At 45.4% G+C, this 27,785-nt stretch overlaps 1 protein-coding gene across 1 annotated transcript in view; it reads left to right on the forward strand.

Annotated features, from left to right (window-relative positions):
* Window positions 1-27,785, forward strand: part of TSHR (thyroid stimulating hormone receptor) — an 87,323-nt gene that overhangs the window by 12,094 nt on the left and 47,444 nt on the right. The window lies entirely within an intron of this gene.

Below are 27,785 nucleotides of genomic sequence, written 5' to 3' on the forward strand. Positions count from 1 at the left end.
AGGGACAGTTGGTAGCAGGAGGGAGGGGGCTCTCAGCTGGAACTGGACCCAGGCACGGTGGAGAAATGCATGGCTGCTGCTTCCTCCCTCACTGGTGGCCTCTCCAGAGACAGTTGGTAGCAGGAGGGAGGGGGCTCTCAGCTGGAGCTGGACCCAGGCACGGTGGAGAGGTGCCTGGCTGCTGCTTCCTCCCTCACTGGTGGCCTCTCCAGGGACAGTTGGTAGCAGGAGGGAGGGGGCTCTCAGCTGGAGCTGGACCCAGGCACGGTGGAGAAATGCCTGGCTGCTGCTTCCTCCCTCACTGGTGGCCTCTCCAGGGACAGTTGGTAGCAGGAGGGAGGGGGCTCTCAGCTGGAGCTGGACCCAGGCACGGTGGAGAGGTGCCTGGCTGCTGCTTCCTCCCTCACTGGTGGCCTCTCCAGGGACAGTTGGTAGCAGGAGGGAGGGGGCTCTCAGCTGGAGCTGGACCCAGGCACGGTGGAGAGGTGCCTGGCTGCTGCTTCCTCCCTCACTGGTGGCCTCTCCAGGGACAGTTGGTAGCAGGAGGGAGGGGGCTCTCAGCTGGAGCTGGACCCAGGCACGGTGGAGAGGTGTCTGGCTGCTGCTTCCTCCCTCACTGGTGGCCTCTCCAGGGACAGTTGGTAGCAGGAGGGAGGGGGCTCTCAGCTGGAGCTGGACCCAGGCACGGTGGAGAGGTGCCTGGCTGCTGCTTCCTCCCTCACTGGTGGCCTCTCCAGGGACAGTTGGTAGCAGGAGGGAGGGGGCTCTCAGCTGGAGCTGGACCCAGGCACGGTGGAGAAATGCATGGCTGCTGCTTCCTCCCTCACTGGTGGCCTCTCCAGAGACAGTTGGTAGCAGGAGGGAGGGGGCTCTCAGCTGGAGCTGGACCCAGGCACGGTGGAGAGGTGCCTGGCTGCTGCTTCCTCCCTCACTGGTGGCCTCTCCAGGGACAGTTGGTAGCAGGAGGGAGGGGGCTCTCAGCTGGAGCTGGACCCAGGCACGGTGGAGAAATGCATGGCTGCTGCTTCCTCCCTCACTGGTGGCCTCTCCAGAGACAGTTGGTAGCAGGAGGGAGGGGGCTCTCAGCTGGAGCTGGACCCAGGCACGGTGGAGAGGTGCCTGGCTGCTGCTTCCTCCCTCACTGGTGGCCTCTCCAGGGACAGTTGGTAGCAGGAGGGAGGGGGCTCTCAGCTGGAGCTGGACCCAGGCACGGTGGAGAGGTGCCTGGCTGCTGCTTCCTCCCTCACTGGTGGCCTCTCCAGGGACAGTTGGTAGCAGGAGGGAGGGGGCTCTCAGCTGGAGCTGGACCCAGGCACGGTGGAGAGGTGCCTGGCTGCTGCTTCCTCCCTCACTGGTGGCCTCTCCAGAGACAGTTGGTAGCAGGAGGGAGGGGGCTCTCAGCTGGAGCTGGACCCAGGCACGGTGGAGAAATGCATGGCTGCTGCTTCCTCCCTCACTGGTGGCCTCTCCAGAGACAGTTGGTAGCAGGAGGGAGGGGGCTCTCAGCTGGAGCTGGACCCAGGCACGGTGGAGAGGTGCCTGGCTGCTGCTTCCTCCCTCACTGGTGGCCTCTCCAGGGACAGTTGGTAGCAGGAGGGAGGGGGCTCTCAGCTGGAGCTGGACCCAGGCACGGTGGAGAGGTGCCTGGCTGCTGCTTCCTCCCTCACTGGTGGCCTCTCCAGGGACAGTTGGTAGCAGGAGGGAGGGGGCTCTCAGCTGGAGCTGGACCCAGGCACGGTGGAGAGGTGCCTGGCTGCTGCTTCCTCCCTCACTGGTGGCCTCTCCAGGGACAGTTGGTAGCAGGAGGGAGGGGGCTCTCAGCTGGAGCTGGACCCAGGCACGGTGGAGAGGTGCCTGGCTGCTGCTTCCTCCCTCACTGGTGGCCTCTCCAGAGACAGTTGGTAGCAGGAGGGAGGGGGCTCTCAGCTGGAGCTGGACCCAGGCACGGTGGAGAAATGCATGGCTGCTGCTTCCTCCCTCACTGGTGGCCTCTCCAGAGACAGTTGGTAGCAGGAGGGAGGGGGCTCTCAGCTGGAGCTGGACCCAGGCACGGTGGAGAGGTGCCTGGCTGCTGCTTCCTCCCTCACTGGTGGCCTCTCCAGGGACAGTTGGTAGCAGGAGGGAGGGGGCTCTCAGCTGGAGCTGGACCCAGGCACGGTGGAGAGGTGCCTGGCTGCTGCTTCCTCCCTCACTGGTGGCCTCTCCAGGGACAGTTGGTAGCAGGAGGGAGGGGGCTCTCAGCTGGAGCTGGACCCAGGCACGGTGGAGAGGTGCCTGGCTGCTGCTTCCTCCCTCACTGGTGGCCTCTCCAGAGACAGTTGGTAGCAGGAGGGAGGGGGCTCTCAGCTGGAGCTGGACCCAGGCACGGTGGAGAAATGCATGGCTGCTGCTTCCTCCCTCACTGGTGGCCTCTCCAGAGACAGTTGGTAGCAGGAGGGAGGGGGCTCTCAGCTGGAGCTGGACCCAGGCACGGTGGAGAGGTGCCTGGCTGCTGCTTCCTCCCTCACTGGTGGCCTCTCCAGGGACAGTTGGTAGCAGGAGGGAGGGGGCTCTCAGCTGGAGCTGGACCCAGGCACGGTGGAGAAATGCCTGGCTGCTGCTTCCTCCCTCACTGGTGGCCTCTCCAGAGACAGTTGGTAGCAGGAGGGAGGGGGCTCTCAGCTGGAGCTGGACCCAGGCACGGTGGAGAAATGCATGGCTGCTGCTTCCTCCCTCACTGGTGGCCTCTCCAGAGACAGTTGGTAGCAGGAGGGAGGGGGCTCTCAGCTGGAGCTGGACCCAGGCACGGTGGAGAAATGCATGGCTGCTGGGGTGAAGTTTGCCAGGCTTTCATCAGCTCGCCCCCCTGGACCTCAGCTTACTTGCCTGTGAGCTGGCCCAACTTGATGCAAATCCAGTTAGGACAGCTCGTAGATTTTAGGGTTTATCTTTTTTCTCTGAAATTGACTTTCATCCATAAATTGCTTAATTTGTGCAAATTGCGGCTGTAATATGCTTGATTTGAACAAAATGTGCCTGGCTAGCTTTCGCCCACGATGGCCTTCTCTAGTTGCTACTAGTCCTGGTGGCTGTTTGCTACCTCTAGTATCAGAAGTACTGTTCCTATGTACATTGGTTGCTGGAAACAACCAGGAGGGTGCTAATGTACAAATTTGTCCAACCCCCTGCTCAATTCAGGAATCCACCTTAAGCATCCCTGACAGAAGACTGTCCAGCTGCATCTTGAAGGCCTCTAGTGTGGGAGAGCCTGCGACCTCCCTAAGTAATTGGTTCCATTGTCGTACTGCTCTAACAGTCAGGAAGTTTTTCCTGATGTCCAGACGGAATCTGACTTCCTGTAACTTCAGCCCATTATTCCGTGTCCTGCCCTTTGGCAGGATTGAGAAGAGATCCTGGTCCTCATCTGTGTGACATCCTTTCAAGTATTTAAAGAGTACTATCATCTCTCGGTTTCCTATTTGTGTTTGGTTGATCATTGTGTGGAAACAATGCAGGACTAGATAGGCTTTTGGTCTGATCTAGCATAGTGTGCGCGTGTGTGTGTATGTGCGTGTGTGTGTGTGTGTCTATATATATATTTGTTGTTTATTCGTTCAGTCGTTTCCAGCTCTTCGTGACTTCATGGACCAGCCCACGCCAGAGCTTTCTGTCGGATGTCGCCACCCCTAGCTCCCCCAAGGTCAAGTCTGTCACCTCCAGAATATCATCCATCCATCTTGCCCTTGGTCAGCCCCTCTTCCTTTTGCCTTCCACTTTCCCTAGCATCAGCCTCTTCTCCAGGGTATCCTGTCTTCTCATTATGTGGCCAAAGTACTTCAGTTTTGCCTTTAATACCATTCCCTCAAGTGAGCAGTCTGGCTTTATTTCCTGGAGTATGGACTGGTTTGATCTTCTTGCAGTCCAAGGCACTCTCAGAATTTTCCTCCAACACCACAGTTCAAAAGCATCTATCGTCCTTCGCTCAGCTTTCCTTATGGTCCAGCTCTCGCAGCCATAGGTTACTATGGGGAATACCATTGCTTTAACTATGCGGACCTTTGTTGTCAGTGTGGTGTCTCTGCTCTTAACTATTTTATCAAGATTTGTCATTGCTCTCCTCCCAAGAAGTAAACGTCTTCTGATTTCCTGGCTGCAGTCAGCGTCTGCAGTAATCTTGGCGCCCAAAAATACAAAGTCTGTCACTGCCTCCACGTTTTCTCCCTCTATTTGCCAGTTATCAATCAAGCTGGTTGCCATAATCTTGGTTTTTTTGAGGTTTAACTGCAACCCAGCTTTTGCACTTTCTTCTTTCACCTTTGTCATAAGGCTCCTCAGCTCCTCCTCGCTTTCAGCCATCAAAGTGGTGTCATCTGCATATCTGAGATTGTTAATGTTTCTTCCTGCGATTTTAACTCCAGCCTTGGATTCGTCAAGCCCAGCACGTCGCATGATGTGTTCTGCATACAAGTTGAATAGGTAAGGTGAGAGTATACAACCCTGCCGTACTCCTTTCCCAATCTTAAACCAGTCTGTTGTTCCATGGTCTGTTCTTACTGTTGCAACTTGTTCGTTATACAGATTCCTCAGGAGGCAGACAAGATGACTTGGTATCCCCATACCACCAAGAACTTGCCACAGTTTGTTATGATCCACACAGTCAAAGGCTTTAGAATAGTCAATAAAACAGAAATAGATGTTTTTCTGGAACTCCCTGGCTTTCTCCATTATCCAGCGGATATTGGCAATTTGGTCTCTAGTTCCTCTGCCTTTTCTAAACCCAGCTTGTACATCTGCCAATTCTCGCTCCATGAATTGCTGGAGTCTACCTTGCAGGATCTTGAGCATTACCTTGCTGGCATGTGAAATAAGTGCCACTGTATGATAGTTGGAACATTCTTTAGTGTTTCCCTTTTTTGGTATGGGGATATAAGTTGATTTTTTCCAGTCTGATGGCCATTCTTGTGTTTTCCAAATTTGCTGGCATATGGCATGCATCACCTTGACAGCATCATCTTGCAATATTTTAAACAGTTCAGCTGGGATACCGTCGTCTCCTGCTGCCTTGTTATTAGCAATGCTTCTTAAGGCCCATTTAACCTCACTCTTCAGGATGTCTGGCTCTAACTCACTGACCACACCGTCTGAGCTATCCCCGATATTATTATCCTTTCTATACAGGTCTTCTGTATATTCTTGCCACCTTTTCTTGATCTCTTCTGTTTCTGTTAGGTCCTTGCCATCTTTGTTTTTGATCATACCCATTTTTGCCTGGAATTTACCTCCGATGTTTCTAATTTTCTGGAAGAGGTCTCTTGTCCTTCCTATTCTATTGTCTTCTTCCACTTCCGCACATTGCTTGTTTAAACATAATTCCTTATCTCTTCTGGCTAACCTCTGGAATTTTGCATTTAATTGGGCATATCTCCCCCTATCACTGTTGCCTTTTGCTTTCCTTCTTTCTTGGGCTACTTCCAGTGTCTCAGCAGACAGCCATCTTGCCTTCTTGGTTTTCTTTTTCTTTGGGATGTTTTTTGTTGCCACCTCTTGGACAATGTTGCGAACTTCTGTCCATAGTTCTTCCGGGACCCGATCTACTAAATCTAGTCCCTTAAATCTATTCTTCACTTCCATTGCATATTCATTAGGAATATTAGTGAGCTCATATCTAACTGATCTGTGGGTCTTCCCTATTCTCTTTAGTTTGATTCTAAATTGTGCAATAAGAAGTTCGTGATCTGAACTACAGTCAGCTCCAGGTCTTGTTTTTACTGTCTGTATAGATGTCCGTCACCTTTGGCTGCAAAGGATGTAGTCAATCTGATTTCGGTGTCGGCCATCTGGTGAAGTCCATGTATAAAGCCGTATTTTCGGTTGTTGGAAGAGAGTGTTTGTTATGCACAGTGAGTTGTCCTGGCAGAATTCTATCAGCCTATGTCCCGCTTCATTTTGTTCTCTTAGACCATGCTTACCTGTAATTCCAGATGTCATTTGACTGCCCACCTTAGCGTTCCAGTCTCCTGTAACGAAAATAACATCTCTTTTTGGTGTATTATCCAGTAGGTGCTGCAGATCCTCATAGAACTGTTCTACTTCTGCTTCTTCAGCATCTGTGGTTGGGGCATATATTTGGATCACTGTGATGTTAAATGGCTTACCCTGAATTCGAATTGAGATCATTCTATCGTTTTTTGGATTGTATCCAAGCACTGCTTTAGCCACTTTATTATTAATTATGAAGGCTACTCCATTTCTTCTGTGATCCACTTGTCCACAGTAGTAGATCTGGTGGTGATCTGATGTGAAGTGGCCCATTCCAGCCCATTTCAGTTCACTGACACCCAATATATCTATATTTAATCTTGACATCTCACCAATAACCACATCCAATTTGCCCTGGCTCATAGATCTTACATTCCAGGTTCCTATGGTGTGTTGACCTTTAGAACATCAGATTCGTCGTTCACCACCAGCACCGTCGGCCTCTAGCTGTCCTTTCGGCTTTGAGCTAGCTGCGTCATCACATCTGGGGCTAGTTGAACTTATCCTCTGTTCCTCCCCAGTAGCATTCTGACCATCTTCCGACCTGGGATTCCCATCTTCCGATGGTATACCGACATATCTCTGGTTGTACTGATCCATTTAGTTTTCATGGCAAGAGTACTGGGGTGGGTTGCCATTACCTTCCCCAGGGATCGTATTTAGTCTGACCTCTCTGCCATGACTGTCCCGTCTTGGGTGTCCCTTCACGGTTTAGCTCATGGCATCCTTGAGGTGCTCAAGCTCCAGCCCCACGATAAGGTAACGATCTCCTTTGCTGGAGGTCTATATATATATAATTTCTTAGCCGCCTCTCCACTTGGATTGAGGCGGGGAACAACAGCGAATATAAAACACATTAAAAAAAAGTAATAGGCTAGGGCCTGGGAGATAAAAGCCAGTATCTGATTCTACACGTCGTACTGAGGGCGCTTCCATGCGCCCCCAGTGCGACCCCAAAGCGATCGTGTAACTTGCCTGACGAAGAGACGAGGAAGAGGCGTCCTTGCCGCCGCCGCCGCTGCCACCCACCTCCCTCCTCGCCGGCCGCCGAGCTCTCCAACCCGGCCAGCAAGGAGGTAGGTGGGTGGCGGCGGCGGCGGCAAGGACGTCTCTTCGCCAGGCAAGTTACACGATCGCTTTGGGGTCGCACTGGGGGTGCATGGATGCGCCCTCAGTATGACATGTAGAATCCCCCCCTGACACTTTTGAGCAGCTGCTGAGGCTGATGCCTGATACTACCTTTAAATTATTATTTTTCTAGCCCAGAGCTGTGAACAACACTGGGTGGCTGGGGCTAATCGCCATTTTAATTTCCTACAATAACACGGAGTGACTCTGTGTCGGGCATTGTGGGAAGTTAAAATGGTGGCTAGAGCCAGCCACCCAGTGCAGCTTGGAGCACTCCTCGGAGCACTGTTACTGCTGCAAACACTACCCTTGGCAGCATCTATAATCTACATTAGCAGTTTTGAGTGTCCTTGGTGTGCAATCAATTTTCATGCAGTTTTGATCCTGCCTATTTTGTTTCTGAATGTCTGGCTGTTAATACTGAACTATTTCCAGAATTTATATGTTAGAAACAGATGGGCATTAGAATTGCTTGAAGAATGTCCCATTTTTAAAAAATTCCAAGTGAAACAAAGCTTTCCCTGGGTCAGCTGCCTAGCTATGAAGACTGTTGGGCAGGATCCAAGAGGCCATGAGCAGCTCGTGGTTTAAATAAACATATTCTAGCCAGTACTGTCTTTTTAACTTTTGTAAACTGTCCAGAGAGCTTCAGCTATGGGGCGGTATATAAATGTAATAGATAAATAAATGTTCTGACTGGCAGTGACTATGATTCGCAGGCAGAGATCTTTCCCAAGGTTGCTATATGAGATCCCTTAATCAAAAATGGTAGCGGTCTAAACCTTATAGATGCAACACATGTGCTCTCTTGCTGAACTACAAGAGCTTGATGGCAAATGACATGCTTTGCACTGTGGTGATGAATCAGGTGTGCCTTCTCAGGTAGGATCTACATGGCTGCTTTTTAATGGTTTATAATAGTATTGACAACTGTTGGGGCCCAGGACACATTTCGTATACCATTTTCAACATGCTTTCACATTGTTATATCCTGCTTGGTGTAGATCTGACCTCAGTCTCCATGAGGCAGCTCCACAGGGTCAGGCTGTGGCCTTCCCCCTGGAGAGAGTGCTTCAATGGAGCTTTGACCCTGGCAAGAACCCATTTCACCCAAGGGCAGCTCAATAACAAGAGCAAAGAAAACCTCATGAGCAAAATTTGTTCCAAGTAGGAAATGGGCAAGTAAGAGCCAGTGTGGTGTAGGGGTTAGAGAGTTGGTCTGGAAGTCAGGAGATCCAGGTTCTATCCCCCACTCAGCCATGGAAGCCCACTGGGTGACTTTGGACCAGTCACAGACTCTCAGCCCAACCTACCTTACAGGGTTGTTGTAGTGAGGATAAAATGGAGAGGAGGATGAGGTTTATGTATGCCATCTTGAATTCTTTAAAGAGGAAAAAATGTGAGTTATAAATAAAGAAGGGTTATGTGGGTGGAAACGTGGTATAGAAGGGTTAGGAATAGGTAGACTGAATGGGAACTTACCATTAGACCCTGTAGAAGCTGTCGGTAAAGCTCTGCAGGGAGGGATAGCCTGGAAGCTCAGGGGTATAGCATAACATGGTTTCCTTAGGAATCTCTGGTGTTAGGCATTGGTATAAAGTAACCAGAGATTTAGGCTGCATAAAGAGGGGAGGGGGATCCAGGAGGCTTATCCTCCTCACCACCACTATCAAAGGCCTGGCAAAGACCTAAGAGGAAATCTCAGCATCTTCAGCTGCTATGCTGCTTATTTACTTGATAAAATAAAAAGCAATGTCAAACTCTAGCTGTCTGCACCGTTGTTGTTTTTTGAGGATGGAAGGATAGCGTTGAACAGCCCTTCCCAAGCTGGTGCCCTATAACCCATCATTTCCAGGCACTGTGAAGTTGTAGTCCAATATATCTGGAGGGTTAATGGATGAGCATTCCCCAAAGCCAGGAGTTGAGGGGAAAAGTGCCCCCTTTCTTATATGCAAGCGTGGGGAGACCAGCCCATGTCACCCCCACCCGAAGCCTCTCACAGCTCAGAATAAGTGAGACCGGAGAGACACGTGAGCCTTACAGCCTCAGATCTTTCTCCTTGCCTTCTTTCCACCCCAAGGATAAGTTAAGGAAGATGGTGTTAAAAAACAGAAGTAGCCCAACAGAAATACAGACAAGGTCTGGGTAGCTTTGAGAAGTACATTTAAAGGTTGCATAGTACAAGAAAAAGGAAGAAAGAGAAATGGGTTTGATCAGCAAGTATAGTCTACAACTGAGCCAAGGGACTTATTAGAAGCCTAATTAAGTACACATTTTGTATGGTATTTCATCATTCCCATGAATGTTTATGGTGGGGGCGTTTTGGGGTTGTTGTTGTTGTTGTTGTTGTTTGTAATGCAGCTTCTTTAATGTCAAGACAATGTAACTGCTTTTCTCCTGCTAAAATTCTGCTTTCTGAGCTGCACTTTCATGAACATTAATGCCTTGCGTTTGGTGCTGAGAAATTATTTGGCTGTATTGCTTAAGCATCAGACCACATTAACTTGTGTTATATGAAAGAATGTCTTCAAATAAAAGACGGACTTAACAATAATTCAGCTTGAAACGGTTTGTCATTCCGTTTATCGTGTCATGCTTTCATAAACACCTACAGAGGTTTTTCTTAATCTCACAGTTCCTAAATCCACACTACATGATTCCACATGACAAGTGGCTTTACAATTTAAGAATAGAGGTACAATCCTGTACCCACTGAAATCCTCATTTGGACTATAAACAGGGTCTCCTGTGCAATGCACTTCAATGCCTCTTTCCCATAGCAGAACTGCATGTTCTGCCTATATGCCAAGTGGTACCCATTGTGTAGTCATGGTAATGGGTGAATATGTGTCCAGTTTTCTAAGGTCACTAAGCACATCAATTGCTATTATGAACTTTTCTGGAAAATTCTCTGTCCTTTTAGGCACAGCAACTGATGATATATGTGAATTATTTCCAAAGCAATATTTTACTCTTTTGAGATTTAATGAGTGCACTTTTCATAACACATCCTCAGCCATGAACAAAGGTTTTATTTGCAAAGTTTAAGCAGACCCCATTACAGAAAACAGGAACACAGCTGTGAATTACCGAGGCATACATCTTATTAAAAAGGAAGTCATTTGTTGGAATTAGTACTTATGTGTACTTATCATGAATGACTACTTTGGAGATGCCACAATAAAACTCCTTGGCAGACAATCATTGGAAGAGGAAATTGAGATAAACTGAAATAGAAGTATCTAGCTCAACATCTGTAAACAGGGTTTAAGCTTAGATTATCTTAAATAATATCATACACTGCTTTATACAATTGGCTTTTGAAAGCTCCAGTCTTTTTCTTTTCTTTTGTCCTTGCCCATCAGTATCCTGCATCGCTGCTTGCACAGGTGGCAGAAAAGTACGGCCATTATCCTCCTCCTATTTTCTCCTCACTTTTTAAATCGTTATAAAGCTTTTCAATCCTGAAATTAATAATTCTCATTACTCTGAGCATTGTTACCTGAATTGCCCATGGAGGGCTTCACAACACTTCCCCAAGTAACCTTGCGATCTTAGTTGTGAATGCGTTCTCAGTATTTGAGAAAGCATTCGCAACTAAAATGCCAGGGTTACTTGGGGAAGTGTTGTGAAGCCCTCCATGGGCAATTCAGGTATAGGATTAGGGTTGGTAAATGTCATTGTGAGATCCTGATTAACTCTGCACCAAATCATGACTCACCAGTTACTGTTGTACCAAAAATATCTCCCACATTTTTTAACCATTCTCATTCAATTGACAGAAAAGAAATTGCTTTCTTAAAAGAAATTCAATGGTGAAGAATTTTTGGAGAAATTCTCATGGGTTGGATTTCTTGGGCTTAACTTACTTAGGAGGTGCCCAAGGAGTGTGCGTAAGTGTCTTGTTTTTTATTGTACGATCATCTCTGTGGCAAACTGTAGCCTCCTCAGCTTCCTACACTTTAGTTAAAGCCCATGAGAAGCTATTGATCAAAAAGCCATAGGGCTTTTTCAGATCAGGAAGTGCAGGCAGCCTGGGAGGCTGACTCAAAAACATTACAAAAATAAATTATAAAACAACCTGAGAATGAACCAGAACAATGGAAATCCCTTTCATGTGGAAGAAAACTTTCAGGAAATTGGAGGACAGATTTTGGCACAGCACGAACTCCCCCTACTTCCTGGAACTAGACAGTGTTATCACACGGGAAAATCACGTTTCCTTATCCTTGCTTCTCTGCCCTCGCATTTATCCCTCATTGCTTCCTTTTTTGTAAGAGGAAGTAAACAACTTGCACGTGGCCCATTCAGTGGGCTGTTTTGATCGCGCTGCTTCTGCACACAGCAGGAGATAGCTGCAACTTCCATCTTTAAAAATAAGTTAGACTTACTGGGGTGGTTTTTGTCGCGTGAAGTCTAGAAGGGGTGGGAGATACACAGGAGGCAGACGACATCATGTGAGGAACCCGTGAAAATCCATGAGTGCCTAGTAACAAATGTGCAATAAAACGCTCGTCTGATGGAGCTCAGATACTATTTTGCCCACCATCATAGCTGCATAGTGATAAATGCAAAATGGGGCCCAGCTTGCCAACACAGTTCATGCTGTTGCAGCATGAAAACCCCAAATCCCTTACAAAAAAAGAGAGAAAGTGTGCTACAAGACCACCCAGTGAGGAGCCCTACCTGTGAGAAACTGTTGAGAATTTCTCCTTCCTCTGGAGAAAGTCAATGAAATTCTCTCCCAAATTTCTCTGCCCACAAATAAGGTGGAGAATTTTGAGAGGCCATTTGAGAGGCCTCTAACACCAGCAGTGGTACATAAATCCCAGCCACAGAACACACACATCTCAGATATCAAAGTGTGCACCGTGGGGCAATATCACTTTGGCCTCATATCTAGAGAACTTCATCCAAGTGGTGCTTGGTGATAGGAACTCAGTGACATCAAAACCCATCTGTGACACTAGAATCATAGAATAGTAGAGTTGGAAGGGGTCTCTAAGGCCATCGAGTCCAACCCCCTGTTCAATGCAGGAATCCACCTTAAAGTATACCTGACAGATGCTTGTCCAGCTATCTCCACCCTCTCTGATGCTGCTACCACCTTAAACCTCTTTATGCACCACATTTACAACCTTTGGCTTCATTCCTTTGTGTTTTCATTCAGCCCTTTATTGGTAACAAAAAATACTTATTTATTACATTTATATACCGCCCCATAGCCGAAGATTTCTGGGCAGTTTAACAAGACTGAAAAAGGTGTGGTTTAAAAGAACAAAACAACATTTAAAACTTTATTTACAAGGATTGAGATGTTTCAGTTCAGCTTAGGCTTCGTGGTGTTAAATGAATATTATCTTACTATTTCCTTCCCTAATAACCAGACATTGAATTATATATCCCCCACTCCACCTCACAGGGAAATCTAACCACCCCAAAATCTGGAGCCCAGATTCCCTGATCCTACCCCTGTGAAAGCCAGTCCTTATCTAACTCCCCAAAGAAAACCAAGTGGCAGTTATTCCCTCTCTCTCCCCCAATTGAAAACGAAACAGCCAATCAGGACAACCAATCAGGAGACACCATTCAAAAAGCTAAACATCCTAACTCCTGCCTCCCACCAGCTTACCATTGCCTGTCAGAGAAAGGATTTGTTAAAGTACATCAGTCCTGCAACCAAACATTTTAATATACATCTAAACAACAAAATAACATACCATTTCATCACAGACACTTCTCACAAAAAGGGCCTTGAGTTTCATTAAATGACAGATAGCCATTGACTGGACATGGAAGGAAGGTTGAGCTACCACATAGCTCAGTGGTTGTGCACCTGCCTTGCATACAAAAAGGCCCAGGTCTGATTCCTGTTACATATAAATGTAACAAATAAATAAATAAATAAATAAAATATCTGGATAGGGCTGGGAAAGAATCCTGCTGAAACCCTGAGGGGCTGATGCCAGTCATTGAAGACAGTACTGGCTAGCCGCTAGATGTGTCAGTGGTCTGACTCAGGATACAGCTTCCTTTGTGCCTATATAAGATTGGCAAATGACATTTATGTTGGATTTAAATTAGATTTAGGATTTATACTCTTTGTGTGTGTGTGTGTATGATGGCTTGGTTATATTTACTTAAACAACAAACTTCGCTATTTCAATGAGTATGCAAAGTAAAATTGTATTGTCCTAAGTACTTAAACATGAATAGGAATTGTCCCTTTAAAAAAAACTTTTCCTCTGTTTCTGCCTTTTATATTTTAACAAAAATGTTGGGTGAGGGCAAGAGCCAGGAAGAAATACAAAGTAGAAAGGTCATGTTGCTAACAGTTCTCTTTGCAGAATCCTTACAGGGGTCTTGCCTCAGGACTCCAGACACAAAATACCAAACAAGAACCTCAACTCTATTCTTGCAACTGGGGATGCAAAGAAAAGGCACCTGACTCAGTAAGCAAGGAAGTGGGAATCCATGCCACAAAATATGACCTCTGCATATGTCACCCATGTTCCCCCCCCCCCAGTCTAACATGTGGCAAGTGAGTACTTGCTAAACAATCCCCTCCCCCAACAGGTTGCCACAGTGTCTCATAAACAGGGTACGAGCCCCCACCCCCAGTTGGCTGTGAAACCCCAAATACAGTTACGTTCCCATCATGTGCCCATGAAGGCAGTGGAGAGCCTTTCTAAGTGAACACTAGGCACTCCCCTGCAAATATTGGTATTGCTGGCCGAACATTCATTAGTCTTTTTTCATTGCAGGACCAGAGCTTTGGCCTATAGTCAGTGCAGTCTGTGTCCCACAGCAACTCCTTACAAAGGGTGGATGAGTATTGCCTTCATGACTACAATGATTGACCTATCTACCATAGCAGGTTACTCATAACATGGATATCAGGGACACTGCCAATGGGGTGGTGGAACTGATGCATGGGAACTGGAACAGCAGGTAGGTGGAAAACCCTCTCAAGCACTTGCTTACCAACCACTACTGAAGCACTGCTGCTGGCCCCTCATTGTTGTCTCAGCATGGATCCGCATGTCGGCCCCAGAGCGTATTTATGCGACCCCAGGGCACCCCGAAAACGATAGTCTGTACTTGCCTGTAAAAAGAAACGAGGAAGAGACGCCGACGATGATGCCGACGGCACCCAGCTTCCTGCTCCCCGGCCAGCTCGGAGAGCTCTTTTTGAAGAAGGCTTTTTCCGCTCTCCACCCAGCTCTCTGTCCTGGCCGGGGAGCAGGAAGCTGGGTGGCGGCGGCGGTGGCATCGTCGGCGTCTCTTCCTCGTTTCTTTTTACAGGCAAGTACAGACTATCGTTTTCGGGGTGCCCTGGGGTCGCATAAATGCGCTCTGGGGCCGACGTGCGGATCTGCCCTCTGTGTCTCTCTTGGTTCTCCACAGGCAATTGGGCAGCCTTCCAACAGGTGCAGAGGAAAGGACGTTCTCCACTTCCAGAGCAATGCAGACTACAAGAAGTGAGACCACCGCACCAGAGATCAGTTGGAATCCAGCTGTTCCTCTGTGGGATTGACTGCCGACTAGCCAAGCTCCTGTAACTTTAGAAGTTGCTGTAAGAGGTGCAGCCATACTTATCATGGGGATTCCATGATGGGGAAAGCTGCTTCTACTCTCTATCATATAGCTGTCTTAGAACTGTAGTGATGGAGGGACCTTGGAGGTCATCTAGTCCCTGCTCAAAGCAACAAGAAGATCCCTATTAGATCAGACCAAAGGACTACCTAATCAAGCATCTGGTTTCCCACAGTGACCAACCAGGTGTTTCATGGAAGCCCACATGCATGACATGAGAGCAGTATCCTAAAACAAGATGGTGGGCAAGTGGGCAATGCTATTCATATGCATTGCTTTCTAGACACACACCATCATTGATGCTACTCAGTAGAAGCATTGAATGTTTGGGCTGTGTGGTGTGGGAGGCATGGGTTCCAGTCTTGTCTCCTGCGTCTCTCTTTGGTGTTGGGGGGGGGATCTGATATGATTGTTGCTGAGCAGGCAGCAAAAAGGAAAAACTTTTGCCCTGTGGTGTTCAATGTAATGTTTTTTGTAGCACAGGGGTAGGTAACTATACTGTTTCCTGGCACCTTCTGGGAAGATGACACAAATCATTGATTACAACATAACCCTTTCTTGCAGTGGATTAATTTACACAGATCAGCTCTCCAGAGTTCATGGCAGAACGTACAGCACTTGTACTCCCCAATGAATCAAATAGTTTCTACAAAAGCTATTGGCAGACTGCTTAGTTCAGGAAACAGACTCAAGGCTAGATTTCATTAAGAGTCATAAACCCAGCATCAAATTGCCAGTCAGGGTCTGACATTATAAAATCACAACAGACAAGTGTTCACAGATTTACAATAAATCCTTGCAAGGAAATATTCTGGGCACTAAAGACATGGATCTCAGCAAAAGTTCTTATGCTTGTTTGTTGGTTTAAATACAAGGGAGGGTCTACTTGAGTTCATCTTCTGATGACCTATCCGGACAGGGAAATATAGCCCTTAAGTGAGCAGAACATCAAAGACAGTGTCGGCGTTCCTCTCTTGAGTTGACATCTCAACCTGCGTGACATCCTCGAAACCCCCTCCCCTTCAGGTTCTTCCCTCTGCTTGGTTCCCACATTCCCAGGCTGTAAATCAGAGGCTTGTCCTAACATGTCTGAAATGGGGTTTTGCTATTCTCCGACCTGTAATCCGATGGGAAGACAGGCTGCTCCAAGCTCCCGGACCTTGAGCTTTCCATGACTGTACTGGATTCTAAATTGGTGGTTGGTGTAGCCATAGGTGCAGGGGAAATGCCTGGCAGTGTTGCTATGCTACCTTTTGTTTTAAAGCGGCATTTTTTCCTGTCTAATTTGGTCCTGAGAGTTCATAAGATCTCATTGATCCTGCTGGAATTGCACCATTAGTGGCTGCTGAGATTGCTCTGCCCCTTGCTTTTGTGCCTTGTATCAAGTGGAATTTAACACAGTTTAGCAGAGAATGGATTTTTTCTTGAAGTGGGTACACTGAACTCCTCACTCCTGATGCTGACTGTTTAGCTTAGAAAAGAGGTGTGTAGGGGGAGAGATGTTAGAGATGTTCAAAATTACAGACGTTGTGGAGAAAGTTGTAGGGAGATATTTTTCTCCCTCTCTTACAATACTAGAACCAAGGGTCATCCAATGAAGTTGATTGGTGGGAAATTCAGGACAGATAAAAGGAAGTACTTCTTCACACAGCACATAGTTAAACTATGGAATTTACTATCGAAACATATAATGACGGCCACCAACCTAGATGGCTTTAAAGGGGGATTAGACACATTCATCAAGGATAAGGCTATCAATGGCTACTAGCCCTGATGGCAATATGTTACCTCCAGTATCAGAAGCAGTATACCTTTGTAACCAGTTGCTGGAGAACATGAACACTGGGGGTGCTATTGCACTCCTGTCCTACTTGTGGGTTTCCCACAGGCATCTGGTTGATTACTGCAACGCGCTCTATGTGGGGCTGCCCTTGATGCTGCTCCAGAAGCTGGAGCTAGTGCAGAATGCTGCAGCTCGGCTGTTGTCTGGAGCTGCCCCTTTCCAGCATGTAACTCCTCTGCTGAGGGAACTGCACTGGCTGCCTATTCGCTACCGGGCCAGGTTTAAGGTTCTTGTACTTGTGTACAAAGCCCTAAACAACTTGGGACCAGGATACCTGAGAGAGCGCCTTCTCCCTTACCAACCTGCCCGGTCACTGAGGTCATCCGAGGGCCTGCTCCTGGTGGTTCCACCTAGATCCATCCTCCGATTGGAATCCACCAGGGGAAGAGCCTTCAGCGTGATGGCGCCCCTCCTGTGGAATTCCCTGCCTCTGGAAGTCAGGCAGGCTCCGACCTTGTACTCCTTTCGGCGCCTCCTGAAAACATCTTTATTCCAAGAAGCCTTTCTTTAACATGCAGCCTTGGATTTCTGTGTTGTTGCTTTTTGCTTCTTTTTAAATTTTGTGTTAACTGTTTTATTCTGTTTTTTATTTTCATTTTACCTTGTACCTCTGAAATTTTTCAATGGGGAGCAGTATATAAATATTCTAAATAAATAAATAAACACAAGGCTGGACAAGATGAACCTTTGGTCTCATTCAGCATGGCTCTTCTTATGCCTGGTCCTTGTGTGTTTCATGGCTTCCATAGTAGGTATCTAATTTGTTCTTCCCACTGGTTCTGTCCCTGCTCCACCCTCACCTTCCCGGTCAAAACTTCATTTTCCCTCATCATCTTTATGGTCAGATGTATGCTCTTGCATTTAGGTGTATTGAAATTCTCTGTTATCTATGCTCGTTAAGGCTGATATCTTCTATCTCTGTGCTTGAAATTGCTTGTGGAAGGGCTCAAACACTCTCCACCTCCAGTGGTCTTGCCACAATGAATTGAAATACATTTTCCTTTTTGTTTGGAATTGAGAATCCAGGTCTCTCGCTCCCTCTCAGTGTAACTAAGAAACTGGAGCAAAATAAACCTCTTGTTCTTGGTTGCAAGGTCATGGTAGGTGCTTGGGAGATCAACAGACTGTAGATACTGCAATATTTTCTTAGTAGCCACATTTGCAAACCTGTGTGGAGCTTCCTGATGGCCACACATGCAAGTGTACTGTAATAAAGATTCACAGGCTTCCACCAAAGACAGAAACAGCTTCCTACAGGTGAACGTAAACTGTTCATTTTAGTATAAAACACAATGGAGGCCTAAAGCCTCTAGCTACTGCCATTTTTGCAGTATTAAAATAAGGGCTTCTTCCCACAGTGCCTCTGGGAGGCAGATGGCCCCTCCCATAAATATTAAAGCTTTGATCAGTTCAGTACTGTTGTATGCACTTTATCACAAATTGAGGGAGAGTGATTTGGCACAAGCCACCTGTGCTTAATGCTGAGTCTGACAGAAGCCTACCTCCTCTTCTCCTGCCCCCTGGCAAAGTAAATGAAAGATAGATATAGCAATCTATCGCCACTTTATCTTCTTGTCACTTCTCACTGAGGTAGTAAACCAGTGCCTGGGCTATACCACTTAAGACTGTTCACATGACTCAAGTTAGGACTGTTGTCAGCATCTATCAACTCTAAGCAGCCACCATTTTAGGGCCAAACTAAATGTTCTTGTAATCACACATAGTGGAGGTATGCATGATAGTATTACTTACTCTAGCCTCAATTTGGATTGGGATCATGGGAGAAGGGGTTAAATCTTCCCTCTGCCCATCCCCATCCCCACCAAATTTCACACACATCCCATGGAGACTTGTTTTATCTCATGGAGATCTCTTTTATCCCCATTGGAGTGGGGGTGAATTTCAGGGGGGGGTAAACAGGTGAGGGGAGGTTTAAACCTCACCTTCAGGAGCACCATTGTCCCATTTCAAATTGGGACTGTGCAGGCTTACACAAAAGTAGGGAAACCAATCATGAATAGCTACACTATGCATGATTAACATAGTGTTTAGTATGCCTCCTAGTTTCTCATAATGCCCCCAACCTAGTGTTGCTCTGAGGAATTGTGGGAAATTAAAGGGTTGGCAAGATCCAGCTGTGTTTAGAGTGCCAATGCCACAACCAGCTAAGCCCACCAGGGTCCATTGACAGGGGAGGGGGCCAAGCAGAGGACATTTGCCCAGCGTCTTGTAGAAGCTGGAGCCAACTCTGACTGAATTCTTTGTTCAGTAGATGTTAGGTAGATAGGTTCTTGCTCACATGATAATTTTATTTTTGAAGAGATGTTTTTGTTTGCTTGTATGGAGGAATGTTGAGTCATGTGCGCCCCCCACTTGCCGTCTGAAGTGTGGCAGCTCAGAAACTAGTTTACCACATCAGCGAAAGCAGTTGTCCGAAGCTTCTGGAGCGATGCTGGAAATACAGATGGCAACCCCAGTGAAAACACATGCGATTAATTAGAAGTTTTAGCGATAGCCAATTGGAACTCAGCAAGGAGCAATAGAGACCTGACTATTACTGGACCCATAATTACCAGTTCTCTAAGGGTTTCGGTCTTTTGCCAGTTGAACTGTGAAATAATAAAAAGAATACTGATTTTAAAAACAACAATAACAACCTAGGAACACAATGCAACCAAATATTCTGCCTTTACTCACCCTCTACAGATATTTAAATATGACCCATTTTGATCGTAATCAATTCATTCCATTCTGTGTTATTCACAGAATATGAAAACAATCACAATGGCTTTTGTGTTCAGTGGTTAATAATAACACATAAAAAGCAAAACTCAAACCAATTAGAATAAACAAAACCAAACAGATGGAAGTGCAAGATTTTTTTTTTTATTTTGCCAAAATTATTTGAAGAATGGTGCCAAGTGGGAGCGGACAAGTTAAGTTGATTTGATTTCTGTGTCAAAGGCTGTAAAAGAGGCCATGGCTGAAGACAGAGGGTGATTTTGTGTTTTAGCCATAGGAAATCTGCTAGTTGAAGGGTGGGGTAAGAAATTATCTAAATAAATATAATAATCAGCACACAGTTTGGGGACACTCATTGCTTTCTCTGAGTACACAGATGGTGGCCACGGGAAGGGCTGCCTTTTATCAGCTTCAGCTGACTAGCCAGCTACAGTTTTTCCTGGAGAAGACAGATCTCATGTCAGTCCTTGGCCAGATCTACACCAAGCAGGACACAACACTTTGAAAACAGTTTGAAAACTGTAAATGGAGTGTGTCCTGGGCCCCAACAGCTGTCAAAACCATTATAAACTGTTTTAAAGCAGTAGTGTAGATCCTTGTTACATCTAGACTGCATTACTGCAGTGAAAACATCCCAGAAATTTCAGTTAATGCAGAATACTACTGCCAGTATCTAGCGCTTAAAGAGAGGAGCATATAACTTCAAACTTATTCTGTCTGAATTGGTTGCCCATTTATTTCTAGATTGAGTTTAAATTACTTGGTATCGATCTTTAAAGCCCTAAGAGCAACACTATGGTCCCTTCTTGAGGATCATAGGATATTGTGGGATTCCTCCTCCGAGGCTATAGGCACTGCTATGACGTGGGAGAGGAAATCTGAATGGGAATTCCCTCCCCCTTCACAATCAGCACAGAAAGCACCACAGCGGCTTCCTCCACTGAAATGACTCGGGGAGTCTGCATAGTCAAAAACCCTTGTGTGTGTGTGCAATTGAGGACACACAGCGGTCTGAACTGGGGTGACCACCTCCAGATTCCTGATTATTTTCTTCAATCGGACTGCAAAGACCAGGTCACCTTAGGTCTTTGCAGAGGGGAGAAATATCTTCCGTGCTATGAATGCCACAGGGAGACAGAACCTCTTCTAAGAATCACAGCATTGGAAGGTACCTTGGAGGTCATCTAGTCCAACCTCTTCCAAGGTACCTTCCAGTGCTTCAGAGCAGCATTTTCTTCCATTTGGAGGGCAAGATGAGTTAAGTTTAATTTTTGTTTTATTTATTAATTATATATTTTCCCTATTAAAATTATAATCAAAACACCTTCCAAGGAAAACCAAAACTACAACAAAATAAAAAACAAAATAATGTAAAATAAGCAGACATTAAAACAACAAAATGACAGGAGTTAAAATAACAGAAAGACAGCAGTATTGCACCCCAATAGGATTGCACCCCAACTGGCTTAAAGTTATAAAACAGCAGATCCCAGATTAAAAGCTAGGTGGAAGGAAAGGGTCTTTCTTTGCCAGAAGAGAGTCCCACCATCTTGGGACAGCCACGAAGAAGGCCCTCTCTTTCAAACCTGCATTCCTGATTTCATGTCAGGTTGCCTCATAAAGCAGGCCCTCTTGAAGGGTTTGCAGGTTGATGTGGAAGTAGGTAGTAACCTGGTCCTAAGCCGTGGACAGAGCAATCCTACGGACATCCAGGGAGAGCTCCAACATTTCAGAGTGGCCCCAAATCCTATGCTCTACTGGCAAAGACCCAGCAGAGCAGGAGAAACAAAGGAGACAATGTTCACCTCTCTTTCATTATTTCTGCTGCTTTCCGCTTTTGAGCACTACATACACCTCTAGTAGAGTCACGGGAGTGGGGATGGGAACTGGAAGATTTTAGGATCCTGTGGATTATCGGCTCCTGCCCTCCTCACTCTCTTTCTCCTATTTGCGTCTTTACAGTGGAGTCACATGCACCCACGGATTTGTTCCCTTGATTGAAATGAATGAGGAGTTCCGTGTGTGAACTTGAGTACATTCACCAATAAGAAATGGCTGACTTTAGAACAACTGGTTTGCTGTAGGCTTATCTATCTATCTATCTATCTATCTATCTATCTATCTATCTATCTATCTATCTACCTATCTCTATCTCTCTGTGTGTAAGCAAAGAGTAATATAGTGTGCATGCCCCAATCTGTCCCATTTTATCCTGTTAGGTTTAATTTTTTTTAAAAAAAAATCCTTAGAGCTGTACCAGCAAAGCACAGGAGTTGCTGATCTGACTCTTTTAAAAAAAACCTCAGTGATGAACATGAACAAAGTTACACCCTTTTCTCACTGTTCTGTAGACTCACAAAAAAAGTTCCTTCAAGTCTTTCCAAGTACACCTTCCCTCATTTTTTTATTTTTAAAGTGGTGAATACAAATATACTTGTCTTCCAGCACCAAGGCTACCCTAAAGCATGAAGGGTCCCCCAACCAAATACAGAGTTTTGGGGACAGGGTATTGCACAACTGAAGCTAAATCAGAGCTAGTAGAAAACAGGGGAAGGGGGCAAATTCCTTTTTTAAAAAAGAAAAGGAAAAAAAGGGTAAACTGTATTTTGTACATAGTACTACCGATTCTGGGCAGTAGGTGGCAGCAGGTTTCTGATTCTGTCAGCTATACACAACAATATATATTTATATGCAAGACTGCACGTTTCTCCTAAAATACTCTTCCATCATCATTTATTTCAAGATGTTTTTAAAGCTTACAGATTTGGATATTATGATTCTTAAATTTTATTGTGCAATATATAGTCAAGTGCAATTTTTTTCTCTTAAGAGGTTAGAATGAACTTAATACAGCAGAGTAGCTGAATATTCACGCCTTCTATATGCCGTATTTCTTCGATTGTAAGACGCCATCGATTGTAAGACGCACACTAATTTCAGTACCACCAACAGAAAAAAAAACCCTAAGACACACCCGCGATTCTAAGACACACCCCATTTTTAGAGATGTTTATATGGGGGGAAAAGTGCATCTTAGAATCAAAGAAGTAGGGTAAATGATCTCTGCTGTGCAGACAGGTGCACTTCAGAACCAATCAAGATTTGCTGTTGATCATTTTAGTGCAATTAAGGGACATGTTTTTTGTTATGTAAATAGCAGCCCATAGGAAGCCTAAGCAACCGCAAGACTGTGGGTGTGTCTCGACAAAAATCCTACCTCTGGAGCTGCTATTTCCATTTCAAGGAAAGCTTTGATTGGTGTCATGCGCCCCTGACACCAATCAACCCTAACCCTAACCCTAACCCTAACATTTGCTGCAAAAGGGTTAGCGGCCTAGCCGGGGCTCAGCATGTTGTCTGAACAGGCACATTGACACCTCTGCCTATTCAACAACACACACCTCCTCCTTTTCCTACACCTCTGTTGCTATCGATTGTGTTTTGACCTTAACCCAGATTGGCTGCTTTCATTCAGTTGCAATCACAGCTTAATGTTTGTGATCAATATCAAATGGGCAACTTGGGCTCAGCTCAGTGTATTCCTGGAAGTAGCAGTTGGGTTTTATATGATTTCTTGAGCCTATAGCTGTGTGAGGACAAGTCAGCCCAGGCTGAATCTATTTTGAGTATAGGTTCAGAACCTTGGATAGCTCCTTTAGAGTTCTGGCTGGTTCTGACTGAAACCCAGAATATATTCACAGCCCGACCAAAATCTGAGGCACCAGCTTCCACTACTTCCTTCCTTCCTAATGCAAACTTATGAGAGAAGAAAGCCTTTGAGAGAAACGTCTTTGGACTCATCTACACCAAGCAGGATATTCCACTATGAAAGCGGTATGAAAGGGGTATATAAAAGGCAGGAGCCACACTACTGCTTTATAGTGGTATTGACGTGCACTGACAACTGTTGGGGCCCATTGACACATACCATATACTGCTCTCATACCACTTCCATAGTGCTACTGTATATCCTGGTTGGTGTAGATGTGTCATGGGCCCCAACAGTTGTCAATGCACTTCAGTACCACTATAAAGCAGTAGTGTAGATCCTGCGTTTTATACCGCTTTCATAGTGGAATATTCTGCTTGGTGTAGATGAGGCCTTTGATTCATATGAGAACTCCTTACTGTGTGGATGGTAGCTGTATGGTGACTCCATCCAGCCCACGGCCTCTCCTCCATTAACCTGACACACACACTGCAGCAAGCTGCCTGAAGATTTCTCTGTTTCTCCTCAGGCAACCTGGTGTGATATTTGTGATTATGGGAGCTGGGAAGGAAAGAGTTAATCCTCCTCTCCCTGCACGTTGCCATCCCACAAAGATCCCTCCCCTCAACCACCCAGCAAGTACGCTTGAAAAAAGTATACCATTGGCCTCCATGGGATGGGGGAGTGAAGTAAGAGTGAGGGAGTCTGGATGTGTGTGTGTGTGTGTGTGTGTGTGTGTGTGTGTGTGTATGATGTATGAATGGGTGTGTATGTATGTGTATGAGTAGGTTTTGTGAATATGTGTTTGTCTATGAGAGCATGTGTGATGGCCATGCCCTCTTCTTGCTTTGGCCTCATCCAGGGGTGGCCCAAAACATTTTGCTGCTTGAGGCAAAGAAGGTGCCCCTCCTATTCCATGTTCAAAAGCTGACTGGACTGGCAGATGATTCTGTTTTAACACTGATGATGAGACAGCATCCTCCACTGTACCTGAAGGCAGCAGGTTAACAGGAGGGGCAGAGCAGATCATATAACACATAGGTCTCTCCTCAAACACCTTGCTGCCATCTGTCAGATTCTACCCACTGAGGCCACCGCTTCACTCTGCCCAATGATACAACTGGCCCTGGGCACACACTGCTGGTGCGCACTCTCACACACACTGGAAGTTCAGCTATGAAGGAATGCAGTATTCAGGCTGGAAAGGGTTTCCCAACTTCCAGTGTCTTTTAAGGATGCCATCCCATTATCCAATCATTAAGTTAGCAACTATTTTTTTTAAAAAAAAAGATGTGTGTATTTGGCAGTGCAGTCTATCCCTTTGGTTCCAACATAATACCTTTTCCTTGAAGCGGGGAGTCATCAAATTAAACATTAACAAAAGTCACCAAAATAGAGTTGTCCAGGAACTCCTCATGTGGTCTCTGCCTATATAGAAATTCCACAAAAAAGGCTTTTAAAAATAGACAATAATGACCATTGGGCTCTATCAGAGAGCAAATGTTGGGGTTCACCACACCAGGCCTTTTATCCTGCAACTTACTGGGGCTTGTGCTTCCAGATGTTTTGCGAGATTAAGATCAACTACTTACACAGACTGACACATGCTGTTTCTCTTCCTCCATAAGTTCTCGTGGAGTTCTTTATGTTTCATTTTACAGCCACTAGAGGGTGCTGCTGTTATAGCGCCAATACAGAAGTACACATCAAGTAAAACTCATCATAAGTGCTTCCTAGAGAAAAATGGACTTTCTCCGCACTTTACAACAGAGGGATAAAGTTCATAAACTGTGGGAGGTGCCCTGGAGGTTGACAATGATGTGAGGGATGCCAAAACGTCTGTAAGTAACCAATCTTGATTGCACAATATAAGATCTATGTGGTGAAGCCTGCTGTTAGTTATCCTTTCTCTCAGAGGGTAGTAGAGTCAAGAGTATGATAGGATCAAGACTGCAACAGTTCGCTCTTGCTTAAGACAAGTTTGATAAAATGGTGTTATCTGTAAACTAAATTGCAAACAGCAAATGAGAACATATTTTGAAAAGAATGTAAAGTATAAAAACATTTGTCATGAAATGAACAGTCTTAATTCTATACATATTTAGTTTAGAAGTAACTCCTACTGAATTCTATCGGGCTTACTCACAGATGAGTGTAGGTACGGTTGCAGCCTTACAGTGCAATCCTATCCTATACATCTCTACACGGAAATAAGCCCCATTGAGTTCAATGGGACACATTCCCAGGTACATTTTTAGGACCACAGCCTTAGTAAACTTCATGGAGAATTGCAAAACATAGAAATGCAGAGAAAAGACACACAAATAAGTCACCTTGTAAAGCCTTAGTCACTATTCATTTCTCAGGTTTTGTATATAAATCTGCTCTAATTGGGATAATGTGGTAATTATGTTTGTGGAAGAAAGGAAGTATTTCAAATGGGTGGGAATATTTGCATGGATTCCTCATGAATGAACATTTCTGTTCATAAATCGTGTTACTCCAGAATCCCGGGCTATCAAATAATTTAAGCAAAAAACTCCCTGGAAAGATGTATAAGTAGTTTGGTTTGTGTACACACATTTATGTCAAACCTTTCCATAGTCTGACAAGGCTTTTCTTATTTATTTAATAAACGTTTATGTTCTACCTTTTCAAAAAAATTAAAGTTGGCTAACAAAGAAAAAGAAATGCAGTATGTAAATAAAGGTACCAATCAAAGTACAAAATTATGGGCAGTATCCAATATAGCACAAGCAAATTACGTTGAGCTAGCATAAGTGATTTCTAGCACAACACTAATAGCAGTTACTAGTATGATGGGTTTTCTGGGGAAGCCCGTCATGCAAGCAAAAACTATAGCCATTGTGCTAGAGGTTCTTTATATTAGCGCAACATAATTTACATTAGAGCTAATGTTGAATTTGATATTGCTCAATGTCAATATTAGGCTACATAATACCAACTTTTTTAGAGATCATTATGAAATTTATTATTTTATATACACATGAATTTTATATACAGAGGAACTTGAATGATTTTTATTTTTTTGCATTCAGATGAACTTAGAACTTTATATACAAATGAACTTAGATTCATATGACCAGTTTTCCATACTGAATATATTCTTGTAGACATATATCCTAATCAATATACAGAAGAAGTCTGTCTTGAATACCAAGATTTGACACAAGGAATCCTAGAATTGAAATATTTACTTTAATACTGACTTATTGCATTGTGAAATAAATATAAAATTCCTATATTGTAAACAATAAGAATAAAGATATGATTTTTCTAAAGAGTGTCCTTTTTATGTATCGTGAATTATTTGGGGAAGGTACTGGGGGAAAAGTTTAAAATATTCTGTAAACAACCCAGACAGCCCTGGCTATGGGAGCGGTATATAAGTTTAATAAATAAAATAAATAAATAAATAAATAAAATAATTAATACATTCTTAATTTTTTCTTTCTTTCTAAGTAAAAATCAATAGGATTCAGTCTGACATGCATATTCTCCCTCCCTCCTCCTCTAATCTTAGGGCCTTGCTAGACGAGGCCTTAGCGCGCTTTGAGGCCCGGGTCAAGGCGCACTGAAGCCTCCCTAAACGCGCCATAAGCGAAGTCGCTTATGGGAACGTCTAGCAAGGTCCGTGGCTTTTTGCAGCTACTCGCTTAGCCGGGAAAAGCCACGGACTGGGCATACTAGCGCTGTGCCCATCGGGCCGGGGGGATCACGGGGGGGGACATGGGGGGGAAGGCCGGATCGGCAGGAGGGGGATGGCGGAGGGCGACACGGGAGAGGGGGAGGGATGGCGGAGGGCGACACAGGAGAGGGGGAGGGATGGCGGAGGGTGACACGGGAGACAGGGACGGGGAGGGAGGGAGGGGAAAGAGTGGGCAGGGGGCAGGGGGCTTAATTAAAAAAAGGGTGGGGGGCTTAAGTAAAAAAAAAACCTTACCTTCTCCGGAGTCTTCGGGCCGCACATGGCCCCTTTAACAAAAAAACCAAAAAAAAGGCCAATGCTGCAGGGCTTCTGTAGTCCCTGAGCGTTGGCCGTCTAGGAGGCGGGGCGGCGCGCGCTAAAGTTATCTGGCAGGGTCTAGCAAGGCCCTTAGTGGTTTGAGTGGCTTTTGTATAATTAATTCTGCAGACTTGGAAAAGCCATAGAGACTGACATAACAAGACAAAAATTCTAGCATCTGCAATATGAAGCATAGTAAACAACTTTTTTAATATCCAGTTTTAAGAATAGACACATGTTTGGTGAATGTTGCTTGGTGAATGAATTTAGAAGTGAACCATTTAAGAACTTGCTACCATTTCTTATTGAAATATAGTTTAGAGAATATGTCAAAATACAATTTCAGTAATTTAGTGGGACCTGCAACAAAACCTTGCAGTGTGAAGTGGTCCTGCTTGGGATGCCAGCCACGTCTCTTCCATGATACTCCATTCCATTCCCTCTTCCCATTGGCATTTCATGTTTCCCCCCTCCAACTGTCAGTCAGCATTCCATAGCCATTGTCAGTCCTCAATGGGCCGTTTATGGGTGTTGGGGGTATATTTTCCAGCGGTAAACTAATACAAGCAATAGTTTAACTCATACTAATGAGTTTCAAGACAAAACTTTACTTCATATGGAGAATAAGATCCATGTTTGATCTCCTGTATTTTGATTGCTTATTTAAAAGCAGATGCTGGTGCAAAGGGTGCTCTGAATTTCATTGGAGCCATGACATTGGC

This window comes from Elgaria multicarinata, chromosome 2, assembly GCF_023053635.1.
Source record: "Elgaria multicarinata webbii isolate HBS135686 ecotype San Diego chromosome 2, rElgMul1.1.pri, whole genome shotgun sequence".
Classification (NCBI taxonomy): domain Eukaryota; kingdom Metazoa; phylum Chordata; class Lepidosauria; order Squamata; family Anguidae; genus Elgaria; species Elgaria multicarinata.